The following is a 21,837-nucleotide window of genomic DNA, read 5'->3' on the forward strand; positions in this document are numbered from 1 at the left end:
CATGGAAGTGATTTTGGAATTAGGTGGTACATAGTAGGTGGAAGAGTTTTGAGGGTCATGGTAGAAAAAGCCTAGTTGGCACTGATGGAGATGTTTCTTGAAACATCAAAATTAAAGATGACTTTAATGAAATCTGAGAAAGAAACAGAATTTTAAAAAATCTCCTATCATCTTGAATACATACATCATCATGGACTGATTATGGCAGAAATAGGAACATTAAAGGATATCCTGGTAAAAATCTCAAATGGAAATGAGAGATAGGATTTCAGAAACCACATGAAGGTGGTCCTTGTAACAAAGAGACAAAGATTGTGGCTGAATTGTGTTCTATTATCAGTGTTTGTGGAAAGTAAGGATTGCAAGCAATGACATTGTATATTAGCTTCGATGAGTTTAATAAATTGCATCCTGTCTCCTCCTTATGTTTCATAGTAAAATATAAGAAGTGAGAGATACATGGAAGGCAGCATTAAGCAAAAAAGGAACCAGAATATGAAGAATCTGAGCCTATTCATATTATAAAATGAGGATGTGTGATCTGGGATGAACACCAAGGTGTAGTAGACAATCACTCCATATAGAAAAGTACCATGATTTCAAAGAAGCTTTCAAATTTTTATATTTGAAATGGGGGAGGATGCCATCAGTGGTTCACTCGCCCTCCTCAAGTGCCCACAAAGAGTGGGGCTAGTCCAAGCCCAAAGTCAAGAGCCATGAACTCAATCCAGGTCTGGCACATGGATTTAAGGAACTCAATTACTCGTGCCATCACTGCTGCCTCTCAGAATCTGCATTGGTAGGAAGCTAGAGTCAGGAACCAGGGCCAGGAATCAAACCCAAGTACTCTGATGTGGAGACGGGCATCTTAACCATTAGGCCAAACACCTACTCCCTACCCATGACTTTAATCAGCCATCTTGGCAGAAGCCAGGAACAGAGATGGGCTTATGTCAGCAGAGACACTGCTAGTTTGAACTAAAGGGGACAGAGACAGGATGAATGAAACAAAGACTTTGATTTCAAAGATTCTACAGGATGGACAATAGAGTTGTCTACAACAGGAACAATGACAATGATGGTGATTTAGGGATCATAACAATTGCCATGGCCACCAGAGGCACAGAGTATTCAGACTAGGGGTGCAAGACTGTTCTCTCCTAGGATTCAGAGGGTGGACATGCTCTTCAATTTCAGCAGGTCAAGCAGAGAGGCAAGGCCACCACTCACAGCCAAGGAGGCTGAGCTGCTGCCTAGGGCCTCATGGTGACAAGATTGCTCCTGTGGGCCCAGAGAATAGAGAACCAGCCAGAGAAGGTGATTCTGGAGCCCAAGATCTAATGGAACTAGATGAGATCAGATTAAATTGAATGGAATCTAATGTTGCTGGGGCCCCGTCTCCCCTTTCTTCTTTCTCCCTTATCAAGTGGGAATGTCTGCCCCATGGCTTTATCATCTAGATTTTGTCTAATTTCACTGCTGGAGAGGAATTTTGCCTCAGAAAGCATCAATCATACCCAGAATCTCATGCACATTGGAATTAGATGCCATTTAGAAAGGACATTGGACTTGGAATAATGCCAAAATAGGTTAAGACTCTTGGGGTGGGGGACAATGCCTTTTACAAGTGAGAAAGTCAGCAATTTGGGGGGACCAGAGGAAAAAATACTGCGGGTTGAAAGATCTTTCAATGGAATACATGTGTTGGGCCAGGCATTGTGGTGTAGCTGGTAAAGCCGCCACCTGTGCATCCCATTTGGGCACGGGTTCAAGTCCTGGTTGCTCCACTTCCAATCCAGTTCCCTGCTAATGTACCTGGAAAATCAGCAGAGGATGACCGTAGTAGTTGGGCCCCTGCACCTCCATGGGAGAATGGAACACATGGGATCCATTGAAAGATCTTTCAACCCGTAGCATTTTTCCCTCTGGGGCCCCCAAATTGCTGGAAGAAGCTCCTGGACATTGGCTTCAGAATGGCCCAGCTCTGGAGGTTGTGGCCGTTTAGGGAGTGAGCCAGCAGGTGGAGGATTCTCTCTCTCTCTCTCTCTCTCTCTCTCTCATTCTCCCTCTCCCTAACTATCTTTTAACTAAAGAAATATTTAGAAAACAAACCAAATAGAAGTACATATTCTGAAGTCCCAATTTCCGATGTGACTGTTTTGGGCCTTTAAAGGTCATACAGGTGGGGCTCTAATCCAATGGAATTAAGGTCCTTTAAGAACAGGAAGAGAAACCAGAGAGGGTATGTCTGGCATCTCTCTGTCGCTCCATTCACACACAGAGAATCATCTGTGAAGACGCTAGGAGAAGGTGCTGTCTTCATCAAACCAGGAGAACGTGTTTCACCACCAACCCTTGAGCTTAGACTTGTTCCCTCCAGAATTGTGAGAAAGTACATTTCTGTTGGTTAAGCCACATAGGCTGAGTATTTGGTTAAGGCAAATAAAACAGAATATTGAATTGTTTATGATAAAATCTTTTAAAAAGTTACATGATAATAGGGGCCAACTTCATCTGAGAAGACTATTCCCTTCCCAACTTAGAACTAACAATGTTAATAATGGTTAAATTTTAGAGGCATTTCTTTTAAAAATCAAGATTTGGAGGAGTGACATTTAATCTAGCACTTGAGATACCAATTGAGACATCTGCTTCCTAGGGTGCCTAGATTCGAGTCCTAACTCCATTCCCAAGTCCTGCTTCCTGCTAATTCAGACATCAGAAAGCAACAATGATGGCTCAAATAGTTGGGTCCCTACCACACACATGGGAGATCTAGATTGAGCTCCAAGCTCCTGGCTTTGGCCTCATGCCTGGCCTATGCCCGACCATTGTGTGTATTTGGGCAGTGAGCTAGTAAATGAGAGCTCTCTCTCTTTCTCTCTCACCTATCTTTCTATATCTCTCTACCTCTCAAGATAATTAATATCTTATTTTAAAAGGATAAAATCCAAAATAGGGAATTTTTATTATCATTTTTAATCAAGACATCACTGGGTTTAATAGCCAGTAAGTAGTTCGAATGTCTTGGAGATTTAAGGAAGTGTTCCGAGTTTAGGGTTAGGTTATAAAAAACATTGTGAGTACAAACTGATAGAAAATATGTTAAATACAAACAAAGAAACAAGGTACATAGCAACAAATTTGACAGACCTTTGGCAACACTATTATGGATAAAATTGCATAAACTTTATTTTTTAAAAACACTAAGCAATACTTAAATTAATGGGATGTATCCCATGTTCTTGGATAGAAATGCCAAATATCAGATGGGTCAGTTTTCTAGTTGATCAATAGATCAATGCAATTCCAATTTAAATGTTGCACAACAGTAATTCCTTTTTAGACAATTTAACAAGTTGACTATAAAATCTATATGGAAAGAGCGAAAGTCTAAAGGGTAACAAGCTTTATTGCATGTATCAGTGGTTCTCAAAACACTGTTTCTTTAAACCACTTCCACTAAAAGGCTTTTTAAGTGCACATTACTATCACCTGGGGAGGCGAGGTGCTAAGCCCGGATTTCTGGACATCAACCACCAAGGTTTCTGATTTAGTAAGTCTGTGAGGGGGCCCAGGAATTTGCGTTTCTAACAAGTCCCCAGGTTCAGTTGGTGCTGTAGGGGGGGAGAGCACCCTTTCTGGAGCAAATGACTTGTGTACGCGTCCTGACTTGGTCTTCTTTCTAGACCTTCCAACAAGGTTGCATAAAGATGAAACCGTTAGACTTGCAGGAAAGACACGTGGGTTCCTGTGTCTGGTGTGCCGGTTCTTTACAATGAACGTTAGGCTCCTAGTGTCCTCCCATCTGACAAAATGCATGGGATCAGATGACCTTCATGCTCTAGCACTCCTGGCATCTTTATCAGCAAAACGGGAGGTTCCATGGTGAGACGGAGTTTGACTATGAACACACAACATATGCTCCGAAACAAGGTGAGTTAGTATTGCCCATTTCTGTCTCTTTCTAGTTCAGTGAGAACTGATTTGTTCAGAATTATGTAATGTGTTCTATTGGGAATGTTAGGTCCAATAAAAAGATGAGACGTTTCTAGAAATGCCATGGTTTGCCGAAATGAAAATGACTTTCTGTTGAAGTTTTGGGAAATAAAGGTGTTTCCTATCCAGTATTTGGGACAGCTGGCACACACAGAGGAAACACCTGAGCACTCTCACACCTCTCCTTCCTCACTGACTGCATTAGGATTCCGCACTGCTCCCAGCCCAGGCTCACTCCCCAGCCTGACAGCAGGCTTTGCTCCTGCTTTCTCGGCAGAATCGCCCTCCCTCGGGACGATTTTCCCCTCTCTGAGCTACATCTCAATCAGTAGACGATTCACCGAGGAGACGGAGTTTGAATTCTGGCTTCATCTAGTCACACTCAATTGAACACAGAGGCCTGTGATCATTAAAGACCCCTGCTTTCTCCTGACAGTTTCATGGACGCCATCCAGAGGCACTCAGTGTGTGAATTTCACATCCCCTTGAAATTGGAGCTGCACACCAGCTCTGCTGTGACCTTTTCCTGTCGGCTTTTTTTCTTCCTCTGCAGTTTGAAAGGTATAGGCACATCAGAAAAATTTCTCTAAGGACGATCACATAACAAAATGTGATAGAAAGGTCATCACATCCAGCAGACATTAATTTAGTTCAGATAAGGAGCTCTGCTCTATATTATTAAATATTTGGGGTGTAGAGACTATGGTTACTGCTATATATATATATATTTTTTTGGAGTGAGTTAAGTAGATGGATCACTTGACTGTTCCAACTGTTTAATTCTTATTCAGGAAAATGTGAATTTGGATTTTTTGGGTTTGTTTTCATTTTTGCTTTTTGAGGGCACAGAGAATCAGCTTAATCCATATATTATATGGTTATTCAGAATTGATTTCAAACTGTGACTCAACTACCTATTTCAAATTGCATGTTTCTATCATTTTATGGCTCATGGCTTCGACTATCTTGTAGACTGTTAGACATTGATCATTCCTACATTAATACCCAGTGATGCAGTTTGTTACTACAACTATTCCTTTAATGAATTCTTCTGGTCCTAGAATCTTACTATGTAAGGAGGGGCACTGTGGTGCAGAGGGTTAAGGTGCAGCTTGGTGATCCACATTCACTCTCAGAGTGTGGGTTCAAGTCCCGGCTGCTCCACTTCCAATCCAGCTGCCTGCTAATATACCCAGGAAGGCAGCAGCAGATGGCCCTGCTAGCCATGTAGGAGACTTGGAAGGACTGCTTGAGTCTTGGTTCAGCCTGGTCCCAGCCTCATCCAAGCCTGGCTGTTGCAGCCATTTGGCAAGTGAACCAGCAGATAGAAAATCTGTCGCTTTGCCTTTCAAATAAATAAATATGTCAAAAAGAAAAAAAATATTAGTGTATAAGCAAGACAGCAACTTGCTAAACATAGTAGAGTTGCATTTTATAAAGTTTTGTGTCTTGAGAGACTGCAAAACTCTATTTATAGTGATTGTTTTCCAGGCCACTGAGATACAGATGAGGAAAGGATATGCCTGTCCTGTGTGTGGCTAGAAGGATATTTAAGAGAAGGCAGAGGGCTGAAGACCTTGGGCTTCCCTAATTCAGCATTTAATGTTCCTTTTATAATATCGTCCCCTGCCTAGATGGGGGAAGTGAGTACATTGATTTGCATACAAGCTTACCCAGCTGAGAGGAAAGAAAGAAAAAGGAGATTTGCTTTTCTTTTTTAAATTTTGGCTCCCACACATGAGGGAGACCAAGCGATATTTGTCTTTCTGTGTCTGAGTTATTCCACTCAGTATGAGATCCTCTAGTTGCAAATGAAAGAATTACATTCTTTTTTATGGCTGAATAATATTCCCCCGAAAAGGAAGAAATGCCATCTGTATCAATATTGCTGAAAGTATAGTTTTGTCAAGCTTTGTTTTATGTGTTTGTGAAACCAATGATTTAAAATGATATACTAAAATAGTCTTAATGATCTGTGATTATTTTCAGTTTGACTATATATGAGTGAGATGGACATCGTTTCATTTGAATGTTGTTTATGGATAGCCCTTTCTTATATTCCTATGGAGCTATGGTTTTTCACCTCTTGAAATCCTTATTGAAGTTTTACCTGTTGAACTATTTAGTCGAGTACTAACTTGTTGACTATAATGTAAATTAAAAATATGCTATCACACAAATTTAAAGAAAGCAAGAAAGAGGGAGGAAAGGAGTTATCATTGTATTCTTAGACTTGTACCTATGGGCTACTTTGATTCTGTTCTCTTTGTTTAAATATAACATTAACGTGAGAATTGATGAAAATTGTACTGTAGTAACTATCATGCATTTGCTGTGTCCTGAACATTTAGTCTAGTAATAAATTCCTTAAAAATAAAAAAAAATAATAAAGTGATCATGATGGCAAAACAGGAAAAAAAAAAAAAAGGAAGAAGAGGCACAGCCTTCCTGGCTCCAAACCATCCCTCCACTACAGGACACTTGCTATAGGCAAAATTGGTAAGAGAATGAGTGGCTTAACATTCTGTGTGAATTTTGTCAAGATAGCCATTTTGGGGCTAAATTTCCCTTCTGTAAGTAATGTTTACCTTGTAGAAAGATTGTGAGATTCTATATTTGACAGGCAGAGTGGACAGTGAGAGAGAGACAGAGAGAAAGGTCTTCCTTTGCCGTTGGTTCACCCTCCAATGGCTGCCACGGCCAGCGAACTGAGGCCGGCGCACTGCGCTGATCTGATGGCAGGAGCCAGGTACTTATCCTGGTCTCCCATGGGGTGCAGGGCCCAAGCACTTGGGCCATCCTCCACTGCACTCCCTGGTCACAGCAGAGAGCTGGCCTGGAAGAGGGGCAACCGGGACAGAATCTGGCGCCCCGACCGGGACTAGAACCCTGTGTGCCAGCGCCGCAAGGCGGAGGATTAGCCTAGTGAGCCGCGGCGCTGGCCTATATTTGAAACTCTTTGCAAGTAGTTATAATTGGCTTATACCTTGCCAAAGTGGTGGTATGTAAAATCCATACATTCTGTGCAAGAAACTAAAGAATTATATAGAAAATATATTCCTACTTCTTTTTCCCAAAACCACTGATGTGGTTATATACACACACTGATATATGATACTGATACAGATTGAAAGTAAGTTACACATGAATATTAGAAAATATACTAAAATCTTTCACCTTTTACTAAAGATTTCCATGGAGAAAAAATGTTAAAGACTAACCACATATTTCATAGAATAACTAACAGAATTCTAGCAAAACCTTATAGAGATGTTAAAAATTCGATTTCTTGATAAGATAGTATTCTCTTAAAGTCCACCTACTATTTAAAGTAATACAAAGGAAACATTTAGTAAATAATAGCTATGCTAAGTGAAATAAGAAAATTTACATGTTATCTCTTATTTGTGGTAGCTAATATGTAGAATATAAAAATTGTGATGATGCCATTAGTTTTAAATATTGTTTCATTGAATCATACCATGACAGTATGTCCTACTCTATGAAGTACATGTCACAAAATGCTAAAAAAAAAAAAGCTATCGAACTTTAAAAAAATACATTTATAGAAATGAAAATAAGAAATAATACACACAGATACACAAATAGAGAAACTTGGAGAAAAAATAGTTCTAGTATGATGCTTTCAGAGACAGGTCCCTTAGGGAAAGAATATACTTAAGAACATTTCACAAAGTGGTGTAGGAATTGCATGAAGACAACTGACCCAGATCCATAAATTGAGTTGTAAATAAATTTTACTTCTATTTTTATGAGTACACTAAGAGGAGACTCCGTGATGGCACTAATGGGAGCCTGCTTCCCGGTGCCTCTACTGACAGCGTCAGAATCATCCGGGTGCAGATCAATATTATAGATTGCTGTTCCCTCCTCACAGTCCTCTCCATCCAAGTCTCCAAGACTGGAATACAGAAATCTGTATCTTTAACAAGTTTATCAGTTTCCCCAGGGTGAAAGCAGCTAGAGGTCACCCTGAATGAAAGACCCAAAGACAAGAGAGTGTAGCTAAAGGTAATGAGATGCAAACATGGCTTGTGCCCTGCAGACAGAAAGCAGGCTGAGTGTGTGATAAATCACTGCTCTGTCATGACCTTCAGAACGTCCTCTCCACATGGATAATGTCAGTCCTTGAGCCCTATTCTTTTGTGTGCATGGTGTTAGGCTTTTCTTGTGCCTTGAAAGCATAGGCTGTTATCCCTGGGAGTGCTGTTTACACTGAGACATAAATATGACACTTTATTGATTAGCAGGAAAATTAGTTGCACTGAAAGAAAAGTGGTACTAGTAATAATGTCTACTACTCGTATGGCATTTTTCAGTTTACAAACAGGCTTTTCAAACCTTATGAATTGATGCTGACAGCAATACTATGAGATGAAAGAAGTACCGTTAGCTCACTCTGTGGTTGTGGAACTTGGACTCAACTTCCATCACTTTTGTTATTGCAGAAATAAGATAGGTGTCCCTAAGCCATTTGTTATAAACAGAGAAAATTATTTTGGGTGAATGCAAATGCAAATGGATCCAATAATCTCTTTTAAATAAGAAAAAGCATATAACTGCATCATGACTGAAGACTCACTACACTAAATTAAAAACATATAAAATAAGTGGATTCTGCAGCTTCAGCCAATTCAAGTGTTTTAGTCCTTTAGAAATAAACCCAGATGAAAAGATGTATGCATTTATACCGAGCACCAAAGTACTCAGATTTAATCCAAATAGGAAACAGTGTATGATACGTTGTTAAAGACTGAAAATAGACTGGTGATTGATTAGGAGAGAGACATGCTGATTTTGACCAGCATGGAGGAACTGCAATCCCAAGGGGGAGCTGGAGAGAAGTGTGCAGTTGAGAGACACTGTGGAGCTGCATGGACAACACAAGCACACAGCAGTGAGAGGAGACACCACCCGTGATCATTGCAGCTGGGGACCGCAGGAGAAGCCAACTTCTGAGAGTAAGCACATGCCTCTGGATATCCACTCTGCTAAGCCCCGGGGGCATGGTTCAGAGATAAAAACATCACTGGAGAAAACCAACAACGTTTCCACAAATGCCTAAACATAAACAGAGAACTACACAAAGGAAGAGAGTGTGACTACCAAAAAGGAACACAACAACACTTCAGTATTAGAATGTGAAGGTGAAGAGATGGATGCAATGCCTGAAATGGAATTCAAAACACTAATCATGAGATTATGCAGAAACACAAAGAAACCAATTCATGAATTAAATAAATCTATACATGAGGCTGGTGCTGTGGCGTAGCCGGTAAAACCAACACCTGCCATGCCTGCATTCCATGTAGATGCTGGTTCAAGTCCCACTTCTGATCCAGTTCCCTTTCTAGGAAAGCAGTGGAAGGTGGTCCAATTCCTTGGGCATCTGCACTCAAGTGGGAGACCTGGAAGACACTCCTGGCTCCTGGCCCTAGCCATTGTGGCTATTTGAGGAGTGAACCAGTGGATAGAAGATTTGTCTCTCTCTCTGCCTCTGCATCTCTGTAACTCTGCCTTTCAAATAAATAATCTTTTTTTTAAAAAGAAGCCCATACATGATATGTATGATAAATTTTGCCCAGAGATAGAGATATTAAAGAGAGATCAAACTGAAATATTAGAAATGAAGAATTCAATATATCAAGCTAAAAATACAACGGAAAGTCTCAAAACAGACTTGGTTATACAGAAGAATGTCTGAGCTTTCAAATACTTGAAAATATCTCAAACAAAAACAAAAATGAAGAAAAATTTAGAAATATTGAAAATAATGTTTGAGACTATAGGATACTGTACAAATGACCAAACATACAGGTCTTATGAGTTCCTGAAGGTATGGAAAGAGAGAACAGATTACAAGGACTATTTAGCGAAACAATGGAAGAAAACCTCCCTAATTTGAAGAAAGAAAGAGACATCCAAATACAGGAAGCACATAGAAATCCTAATAGACATGATCAGAAAAGATCTTACCCGTGACACATACATAGTCAAACGTTCAATGGTAAAGCATAAAAGATTATCAAGTGTGCATGGGAGAAACACCAGCTTACTCTCAGAGGATCTCCAGCTGATTTCCCACCAGAAACCCTGCAGATGAGAAGAGAATGGAGAGCTACAGTCCAAATCTCCTCAGCGATGGGTGTGATGAGTCAGACAAGGATCCTACCCAGAGGTGTCCACATCCTAATTCCTAGAAATTGTGCATTTGTTAACTTATGGAGTAAAAGGGCTTTACGTATTTTATTGTAAGTTTTGAGATAGGAGATGGCCCTGCATTAACCAGAAGGTTAATATAACTACCAGAGTTCTTATCAGAGGAGGCGGGAGAATCAGAGTCAAAGTCAGAGAAGGGCATGTGAAACAGGACACAGATGTCATGATAATGTGGCCAAGAGCCGTGGGAGGCCTCTGGAAGGCAGAAAGGAAGGAACTGAGTCTCTGTGATGGCAGCAAGAAAGAACACAAGCTGTGTCACTGCTGCCTGACCTCCAGAAATGTGGGATAATTATGTTTCAAGCCATTGAATTTGGGCTATCGTTACCACCTAATACAAAACTAATGTAAGAGGACTAAGAAGAAGCCCCATTTGGGATGGTAATTTGCCAGGTTTAAAACATGCAAAAGTATTTCAAAAAGTTTGTGCAAAATGGAATTAAAGTTTAAATGTATTTGAACATTTTGAAATCCATGTAGAATTATTTCACAGTATGTTTTCCAAGAATGTTTTGAACACCCTTCATATCTCCAATATCTTTGGCCTTTATTCCACTGCAAAGAGGACCTATGTCATCTCTGGTATTTATGCTGAAACTTGTGATTCATTTATAGTCATAAATTCAAGACAGTGAAGTTGCATGGAGTCTCACTCTAGGTCATAGAATGTAACCAGCAGGAACTCTGCCCTGTGCTGGTACCATTACACACAGAGTATTCAGTTATCATGTAGGATTTCCAACTACCCTGAGGCCACAACCCTGTGAACAAGATTTCACAGGTCCACTGCACAGTGGAGCTTCCAGCCAGCAGCCATGGGAGTGAGCCAACTTTGACATCAACACAGCACAGCCTTCACATAACTAGAATGGCAGCTAACAATGGATTGTAACTGCATGAGATAACAAAAACTGCCCATTTGAGCCCTCTCCAAATCCCTGACCCACAAATCTCCTGGTATATTAAAATGAAGGTTAAGACATTGATGAAATCATCAGTAATAATGGGAAGAGTCAATAAACTTCCAACAACATCTACATCACTAGTATTAAATGTGTATCAACAGCAGCTTCGCAGTTTTAAAGGATATGCTGCTAACTTCTGTTGATTTAATAGTCAATAGTCAAATACTATTGACTTCTAAGTCAAGAGTTCAAACTTCAGTTCTCTCCTCTGGCCTCACATCACTAGAAAATGTCCCCTAAAACATCAAAGTCTTGTAAAAAAATGTAATGCTTCCCTGTTTCAGCCTTGCTTTGGAATCTCTTTGTACTACATTCTCTGTTTTTGATAAGGACACCATTAGCCAATCAATTGTCAAAACATGAGGTCAGGTCTAGACATCGTATTCAACACCTCTCTCTCTGCTTTCATAATTGATCACTCACTATGTCAAGTTATTTTTCATCTTAACTCTTCTCAGTTGAATCTCATTTTCTCAACTATTGTTTCCATGGCCTTCATTATAAACCCTAACATTTCCTACTTGGCCTAATTAAATGACTTTCCAAACATTTCCTTTCTCATCTTTCTAATCCTGTCATTGTAATTATCAATGTAATTTGTCAATGCACTTGTTCCTGATAGTCCTTTTAATGATTTGCATCACCTTTTCCTAATAAAGATGTAACATTTTAGAATTCTTCCTTAACCTAATTTACTATTGACCCATATTTGCCAACTTTCACAGGGATGCAAAGAAAGAAATGGTTACATAACTGGTATTAACTCTGTAAATTATATTGTTTTTCCATTCACCCATGTGACTCAATAGGTGTTATGGTGTTTGACGTACCTCTGGTGCGATTGAGGTGCTGAATAGTGATGATAGAAGCCTGGAATAGAAAATCAAAGCAAATGACACTGCAAAGTTGTGCAACTTCACACAGAGCCAGAAACACCTGGGAGCATTCTACAATTCAAGAAGTTATGCACAAAGAAATCTATCTCAAATAGATACTCAAGGCATAAGTGTGTTTCAGGATAAAAATTTGTTGGTATACTCTGTGATTCAACTAGAGATCTGGTCCACTGCTTGTCTCAATATACACATGTATTTGTGGGGGGGGGCTCACCATCAACTAAAAGAATAGACATATATATATATATATATACACGTAGTATAAAAATATAACTAGTATAATATATAGATAGGTTGATATAGATACAGAGATAGATAGATATAAATGAAGCCTCTTACAGAAAATTCTGTATGGTATGTTTAAATGAATTGAAAATGGTTTACTCATTTGTGTGAGGACACTGGATAAGGTAACTTCCATGAGGAAGGATTGCAGAACAGTTTATTTCTCCCCTTTCCTAAAAATAGAGATAGCGGGATGTAAAGAACCAGTAGTTATTTATATGTAACCCAGGATCTGGGAGGACAAATAAGAAGACTGATAACCAAAAATATGGGATAAATGTAATGGGTTGTGTTTTCAGAACAGTCTAAGTTGATATTTGTGTCCCAAGGGGATGCTCACCAAATGGCCCTAGCTTCAGCTTGGCCTAGCTCTGGCTTTTGTGGCCATTTGGGGAGTGAATCAGGTGGAAGATGTCTCTGTCTCTCTTTCTGTCTCCCTCTGTCTCTGTAACTCTGCTTTTCAAATAAATAAATACTTTTAAAAAGAAAGAAACAGTATAAAATCTTATTCTATTTATACATAATTTGAATTTTATTATACAAAACTTCATAGATGATAGGATTCATACCTCCTATTTATTAGTATTTATCTTTTGTCATTACTAAATATCAAATCTATGCATAAACAATTGTTTTAAAAACACTTTTTTATTGCTGTTCTTTTAAAAATTATTTAAAGATTATTTATTTTTCAAAAGGCAGAGAACAGAGAGGGAGAGAGAGAGACAGAGAGAGCAAGAGAGAGAGAGAGAGAATCTTCCTTCTGCTGGTTCACACACCAAAATGGCTGTACCAGCCAAATTCAGGATCAAGAACTCCATCTTAGTCTTGCACATGGGCGGGTGACAGAGGCCCAAGTACTTGGGTCATCTTCCTCTTTTGTTCTGGGTGCATTAAGAAGGAGCTGGATGAGAAGCGGAGCAGTAGTGCAACACTGACCCCTTAAAAAAATCTAGGTATTTTCCCCCTAAATAGTTTTTAAAAAGATTCATTGATTTATTTGAAAGGGAGAGAGAGAGAGAGAGAGAGAGATTTACTTCCCAAATTGCTGCAATGGCAGAGGCTAGGCCAGGCCAACATCAGGAGCCAGTAACTCCATCTAGGTCTCCCATGTGAGTGGCAAGGAACCAAGTACTTGAACCATCATCTCAGCTCCCAGACATTTTAGCAAGAAGCTGGGTCAGAAACAGTAGCTGGACTCAAATCAGCACTCTAATGTGGGATGCCAGCATCCCAAGCAGAGACTTAACCCACTGCACCACAGTGGCCACACCCTTAGTTTTTGAATAACATTTGTAAGAGTGACAAAAATTAGATTCCATTAGATATAATTTGTTGATACTACTATCCTCACTCTTTTAAGTTCTTCCTTGTGCTGTAGGAATATAAAGTCTGGAAACTTTGATATTTAGATTCTCTGGACATCAGGTTAGAATCTATCCTGTCGAGGTAATTGTGCAAAATTTGGTAGGCAGAAGAGAAATACAATGCCATTATGCTGCTGTCAGCAGGTCTGTTGGCATTGGGTGATGGCAGACATAAATGTTTATCTGTGGTGTGGACATCTTCTCTGCTGGTGGCTAGTTCCATTGGTGATAGTGACTTTGATACCACTACCATTTGGGAATTCCTAACAACTTCCTTCAACTTCATTCTTCCACCTTCCCAGTGGCTTTGGAAGCCCTGTTTAATTCTCTATTTTCCACTCAGAATGCCTAGAGTGGGTTCTTTTTTTTTTTTTTTCAACTGAACCATACCAATAAAATGGTAATCTCTGTTAAGTGAATGGATGTGTAGCAGATAAAAATCATGCTCACCTACAAAAGAACTTCCCAGCAGAATACCTCTGTAATCATTTCCCAAAGCCATCACCAGGCTTCTGTCATACAATGGCAATCTTCCTGCCAAGTTCACCTTCCTTTGGCACAAGGTCACTGGCTTCATGGCCGAGCACACAGGTGTTCACTGTTTGGGTGTACAGGACCTGTAGGGACACTCAGGCTGTGCTCCAGGATTCACAGGTGCTCCTCAGTACAGAAATATTTTGCAAGTAAATGGCAGTTTTCCAAATCTTCAGAGAATACACACAGAATGTTTTTATGTGTAAGTTGTTCCCACATGATCTAAATCGCTGGTGTTTTCTAGAAGGGGAACATGAGTAGAATAAAAAGTACACTGATAGGAGTAGAAAACTTCCCAAATGACAATTTAGTTTTTGTTTTTATTTCCATTTAATGACATGCATAAACACATTAAGTGGGAACACTCAGTGGTTTCTGAGTCACTGGAGTCTAAAACAACTGAATCAGGTATCATCTTACCTCAAAAGTAAATGAAGGATGGGAAACTTAATAGAAGAACATCCAAATAGTGGCGCAACAAAAAGGACTTTATCAAAATATAATAGATCTGCAAAAACTATTATCAAAACAATGAAGAGCCTGAGATTCTTCTCAGTTGAGAAGTCTGTTAGAGCTTCTTGGATACTGGGTGATGACAAAATTTCCTGGGTCAGATATGCAGGATGGTGTAACACTTACAGCAATAGTAGTAGGCAGATATCAGCATTTTTATTCTTTAGGAACCCAACTTCTTGAGCCATTACCACTGCATCTCAAGGTACACATGAACAGGAATCTAGTATCAGAAGTGGAGCAAAAACCGAACCCAGGCACTCCTCTGTGGAATGCAGGCATCGCAATAGGCATCTTAATGGCACGCCCAATGCCTGCTCAGACGTTTTTGGTAGGTTTGTTTGCTTGTTTGTTTTCAGTTGGTAGGGTATGGAACGTTTTGTTATCCCACAATAGATAACGACTCGTAATTTTAGCACTGGCAGATTTGCTGCTTCCCCAGCAAACACCTAAATGTGGTGGTGACCTTCGCATCAACAAGCAGTGAGTGGAGTCTAGAAGGAATTTGAAGAATGTTCTAGAAAACTTGCATGGCCTCATCAGACAATTAGAATTCTGAACAGCAAGGACAGTGTCTCTCTTAGGTCACAAAAGGAGGCCAGGAATGTATTATTGGAAACTGCAGGGAGGCAAGCCTGGATGCTCAAAAGATGAGCAGCATGACTGCCTTCTCTAAAGTGCAAAGTAGAAATGTGCCTGATCCCCTGTGTGACCCAGCCACGGAACTTCCCAAGGAAAGTGTGAACTATGACCAGGGATTTCTTTGTCCTACTTAGAGAGAAATGTGAAAGTGGAAGATGAATTGAGGAAGGACTGTTAGAAGAGGGCCAAGACTTGGTCTTTCTGAACATTCTTAACTTTCCCAGGTGGCAAGTGCTATCCAAGTTAAGAAGTGGTTTCTGAGCCAATATTGAATCTAGGGCATTGCCAAGCAATGTGACTTATAGACACTTTTGTTAAAAATCAGAAACGCCCACAGTGGTGCCAAATCAAAGGATTTAAAAAAAGATTTATTTATTCATTTATTTGAAAGCAAGAGTTACAGAGAGGCAGAGGCAGAGATGAGAGAGAAGTCCTCCATCTGCTGGTTCACTCCCCAAATGGCCGCAATGGCTGGAGCTGCATTGATCTGAAGCTGGGATCCAGGAGCTTCCGAATGTGATGATATATTTGTAACTTTCCCTTGAGGTAGGAATCTGGAAGTAATGTGAGAATCAGAAGGAAACAGCTGCATTGGAATAAGAAGCCCAAAAACTCAGGTGAAATGATTTTAGACATCATTGAGGCATATGTGTGATCCAAAGAAGATATTTCACTGGCTTCTTTCTGATGTGAGAGAAAGTAAAGACTTGACGGTATGCTGACTTCAATAATCTTATGAAAAGAAAAAAATCCATGACGCACAAGATATGCAGAAGACACTTTGAGGAATATTCCTGAGTAGAGAAGAGGAATGAAAGCTGGGGCACGATGGAAATCTCGGCCTCACAGAGGAACACACCTGTATTACCATGGATGGCCACAAGTAACAGATGCACAGTGGGCACAGGTGGGAAGATGTGACTGTAGGATGTCATGAAAACTTCCTTCAGTTTCCTTTACTTTTTCGGTGCATGAGCAAGCAAGATCTTGTGCTGACAGTGAGGATCATGGAAAAAGTATTGCAGGTTTGAAGACGGAGGATCACAAGCTAAACACTTGTATGGCAGAAGGAGAGGCCAAATAGCTAGAACTACAAAACACTCTACATATTGTCACATGCTGCTCACAGGACATCAGTATTTAGAGCTGTTGACACATATGTAGATGATATATCACTCCAAGCGTATAATTATTACAAAGGAGAGAGAAGCACAATAAAACAGTGGACTTCCAGCTTTGGTGAGTCACCTGATATCCCGAAGTTTAATTCTTCCCTAATAAGCATCTGTTAGCTACTTTTCATCCTGTTGAAGGGAATTGTTGAAGGCATTTTCACTGAAATCACCAATAAACTCCTAACTCCTCTGGCTAGTGAGGAATAAACCCTACCAGGGACCAGGATTGTGGCACAGCAGGTTAGGCTGTTGCTTTGGTCACCTGTATTCCATATTGGAGTGCCCGTTTGTGTCCTGGAGACTCCATGTCCCATCCAGCTTCCTGCAAATGTATCCTGGGAAAGCAGTGGAAGATGATGCAAGTGCTTGGGCTCCTGCAATCCATGTGGGAGACCCGGATAGAGTTCCTGACTCCTGGCCCAGCCCTGCCTGTTAGGGCCATTTGAGGATTGAATGAATAGACTGAAGCTCACCCCCCCACACACACCCGACACTCTGCCTTCAAAATAAATAAATCTTTAAAAAAGGAGACAGATGCCCTAGCTTTCTGCATGTCAAATAACTTATTAATTAATTTTTAAAAAAGAAGGCAAGAATCCAAATAGAATACACAAAGGGGACGTTTACCAAATGTTTTGGTATCATTGCCTCCTCTCAGCCATGTAACTCATCGCCTTAAATATGGTCCATTTCTAAAGACATTTTTTAAAGTCATTTTTCCTTCAATGCAGTTTGAGCCGGGAAGCAGGCCCTCAGTCAATCAGAAGGCCCAACAGCTCAGAGGGGGATTATAACAGGTGTCAGTAAATAATCTGGGTATAAATGGGAGTGGTGTTGGCAGCCTGCCCTGGGGAAAATTTGATTGCAATTATTAGGCTTCCATCAATCTGTAGCTCGCTGGTGGGGAACACGTTTTGGGAGAAAGTTATTGCCTGAGGTTAAATGACCATCAGATAGCTTTCAATCACAGCATCTGTGGTGGGTTAGATATTATCTGCCAACTTCATAAGGGCAGTGCAGCAGTTTGTCATTCAACAAAAAGTAGCATCACTCTGCAGAGCTGCCGGGATTCCTTCCTCTCACCTGAAAGATGCTTAGAGTAAAACCAGCCTGAGAGAAGGGACGGAGCAAATGAGTGTGACAGGCGCAGAGGATGTCATGGACAAATCTGTGCTTACTGTTTCATTTCTTTCAATACGATTTAAAACACAGCTGGAATGATTTGAGTATTCTGTGACACCCATTCTAAGATCTGCTTTCTGTTTTCAATTAGTGTGTATTAGATATATTTCCATGTTGATGTAAATATATAACCATTTTGTTTATAGCTAATTTATATCTATTCTATATGTTCTTAAATGAAATCCTATTGATAAGGTATAATCCAATCTTACATGAAAGGATCAATGTCAAGTCCTTCTGTATGGCGTGAAAATGTTACCAAAAATTGAACAAGGGGCTGGCATTGCAGTGCAGCCTATTAAGCCACTGTTTAAACCATATCATAGTGCTGGTTTGGGTGCCAGCTACTCTGATTCCAAACCTACTTCCTGCTATGCTCTTGGGAAGGCAGTGGATAATGGGCCTAAATGCTTGGGTTTCTACTCCTCACGTTGGAGACCCAGATGGAGTGCCTGGCTCTTGACAAAGCCCTTCGCTGGCTGTTGTGGTCACTTGGGGAGTGAATCAATGCATGGACGATGTCTCTCTCTCGCTCTCTCTCTCTTTCTCTCTCCTTCCCTTCCTCCCTCCTTCCCTTTATTTCTCTCTTTACCTCTCTCTCTCTCTCTCTCTCTGTTGCTCTACCTTTTAAATAAATGCATACATGTTTTAAAAGTTGGATAAAGTCTTTTTTTTTTTCCCAGAGTGTCTTGGCTTTCCATGCCTAAAATACTCTCATGGGCTCTTCAGCCAGATCCGAATGCCTTAAGAACTGATTCTGAGGCCAGAGTGCTATTTAGGACATCTGCCATTCTATGAGTATGCTGTGTATCCCGCTTCCCATGTTGGATCGTTCTCTCCCTTTTTGATTCTATCAGTTAGTATTTGCAGACACTATTCTTGTTTGTGTGATCCCTTTGACTCTTAGACCTATGAATGTGATCAATTGTGAACTGTAATTGATCACTTGGACTAGTGAGATGGCATTGGTACATGCCACCTTGATGGGATTGTATTGGAATCCCCTGGCACATTTCTAACACTACCATTTGGGGCAAGTCAGCTTCAGCATGTCCCAAATTGTACATCTCCTCCCTCTCTTATTGCCACTCTTATATTTAACAGGGATCACTTTTCAGTTAAAATTTAAACACCTAAGAATAATTGTGTGTTAGTTACAGAGTTCAACCAATAGTACTAGAACAAAAAAAAAAAAACAAAAAAAACTAAAAGGGATAAAGTTGTCACCGATCAGGGAGAACATATGATATTTGTCCCTTTGGGACTGCTTAATTCACTCAGCATAATGTTTTCCAGATTCCTCCATTTTGTTGCAAATGACCAGATTTCATTGTTTTTGACTGCTGTATAGTGTTCTATAGAGTACATGCCCCATAAAAAAAAAAAAAAGACCTAATTGAAAGAACTCTGTGAGCGATCCCAGGGGAAAGAACAGGGCCAGCAAAGAAGGAGGTACCTTTCTCTGAAGGGAGGAGAGAACTTCTACTTTGACTATGACCCTGTCTGAATAAGATCGAAGTTGGCGAACTCAAAAGGCTTCCATAGCCTTGGCAACTCATGACTAGAGCCTAGGGAGATTACTGACGCCATAAACAAGAGTGTCAAATTGTTAAGTCAACAACAGGAGTCACTGTGTACTTACTTCTGATGTGGGATCTGTCCTTAATGTGTTGTCCAATGTGGAGTAAAGCTATAACTAGTACTGAAACAGTATTTTACATTTTGTGTTTCTGTGTGGGTGCAAACTGATGAAATCTTTGCTTAATATATACTAAATCGATCTTCTGTATATAAAGAGAATTGAAAATGAATCTTGATGTGAATGGAATGGGAGAGGGAGTGGGAGATGGGAGGGGTGTGAGTGGGAGGGAAATTATGGGGGGGAAAACCATTGTAATCCATAAACTGTACTTTGGAAACTTATATTTACTAAATAAAAGTAAAAAAAAAAGTTGGATAAAGTGCAATACAGCAGTATAGTGTAGTGTCAGGGACTAAAGACTTTACTTTCTACTTGGTCTGTTTTTCGGAAAGGGACAGAAACATTAGGGATCAACAATGTGCTACGTATGCACAGTGCCAGTAGTACTGGAAGTCCCTGGATATAGTTAAACTGACCCAAGGGTGACATAGTAAAATGAGAAAAGCTCACACTTACTACAATTTAGTTGAAGCTGTGATTTGGCCTCTGCACCTGCTGGTGTCACCGGGCTGCCACGGTAGGGATGATGCACATCTGCTTTTCTCACGGCCTGGCTCTCCTTTCACTGTTCCATTGTTTCACTACAGAAAACCAGGGTTTCCTTAAGAGGAAAGGAGGATTGGGAATTTCAGTAAGGTGACCATGGGACATTTTATGGGCGATGGGAAGCAACAGTGCTTCTACTTTTTTTTTTTTTTTTGACAGGCAGAGTTAGACAGTGAGAGAAACAGAGAGAAAGGTCTTCCTTCCATTGGTTCACCCCCAAAATGGCCGCTACGGCTGGCGCGCTGTGCCTATCCAAAGCCAGGAACCAGGTGCTTCCTCCTGGTTGGTGTGGGCCAACAATGCTTTGTTAAGAGGGGAAGGGTGCCTATCTTGTAGACAAGGGTTCTCATTCTTAAGGACAGTAAGGCAGAAATGCATCAGAATAAAAGCAAACCTTTTATACACCCGAAGTGAGATAAGACTGCAATGACCCTGGAATTGAAAAAGTGGCATCATGTGTATTTGACATTATTGGAAAGTGTGAACTCTCACTGATTTTTGACGAATGCAATATCATTTATTGATGAAACAAGAGTATAAAATTTCTGTGTGAAAAGCCTGGTGTCAATACACTAAAGAGGCAAGGGTGTGGCCTAGCAGTGAAGATGCCACTTGGGAAGAACACGTCCAATGGGTTTGAGCCCCGCTCTGCTCCTGATTCCAGCTTCCTGCCAGCGTGCACCCTGGGAGGAGCAGGTGATGGCTCAAATAGTCGGGTCCTTGACACTCTCATGGGAGACAGAATTGAGGTCCCTGGCTTTCATCGTCAACAGGAAGTTGGGAAATGAACTAGTGGATGGGGATTCTGTCTGTCACTGTTTTGTGTCTTTCTGTTTCCTTTTACCTCTCAAATAAATAAAGTGAAAATAAATAAGAAGGTTCTGAAATAGAGAACATATTTTTAAACACTCAAAACATTAACAGAATTTTTTTATTGTTCTTAAAGTCTGACTTCAAAGTTTAAATTTGTTATTTTTAACAGTGCAGAACCTATACAATATTTATTTTACATATTTGTGTGTCTGTGCATTAGAGAGATATAAGATAATGTGTGTGGTAAGAGATGAATGATATTTAAAATAGATCTGTCATTTGTACTTAGCCTTGTATTGAACTATGCACACCAAATCATGGAATCTGAAATTTTTAAATGCCTGTGAAGACATATACGCTTTGCCCTGGAGACAGAAACCAAGACATTTTCCTTGGACATCTGTCCAAAGAGATGGTGGGGGACTATTCCATTTATAATGGATATCAGTGGCCTATTATTCTTAAAAAATTGTGTTTTTTGCTAAATTAGCACCTTAGTTTTGAGCTCAATTTTACATCTATGAATATCACAAATAGACTTACCTTCTGGCCTGAAGTCTAGTTGGAGACTGATGTCCTATTTCTCCTTTACCAGTAAACATATATGCTTTATGCTTTATGTTTGGATTACCCTATGATAAGGCTTGTTCTTAATCATAGTCTTCCAGTTTGAGAATAACTATTAGTGTGGCCCAAGCAAAGAAAAGGTTGAGTAACAGAGTCAACAGATCAGAGCTATTTGTTCTTCATTCCCTGTTCATCAGCCTCAAATGCTCCTACATTCCTGGCTGCACTCAGAACTGACTGGGAGTCATTGAGATCCACACAAGAAATGGAACAAAGTTGCTACCATTCACTGCACTTAACACTACGACACTACTAATTGAAATGAATTTCTGGTGCTGAGAATACTTTTGTTTGTTTGTTTTCATTCACTTTGCTTTTGCTTTTTGTATGTATCTCATAAATGCAACATTA

This window comes from Oryctolagus cuniculus, chromosome 8 (genome assembly GCF_051225735.1).
Source record: "Oryctolagus cuniculus isolate XC-2025 breed Fujian yellow rabbit chromosome 8, ASM5122573v1, whole genome shotgun sequence".
NCBI lineage: Eukaryota > Metazoa > Chordata > Mammalia > Lagomorpha > Leporidae > Oryctolagus > Oryctolagus cuniculus.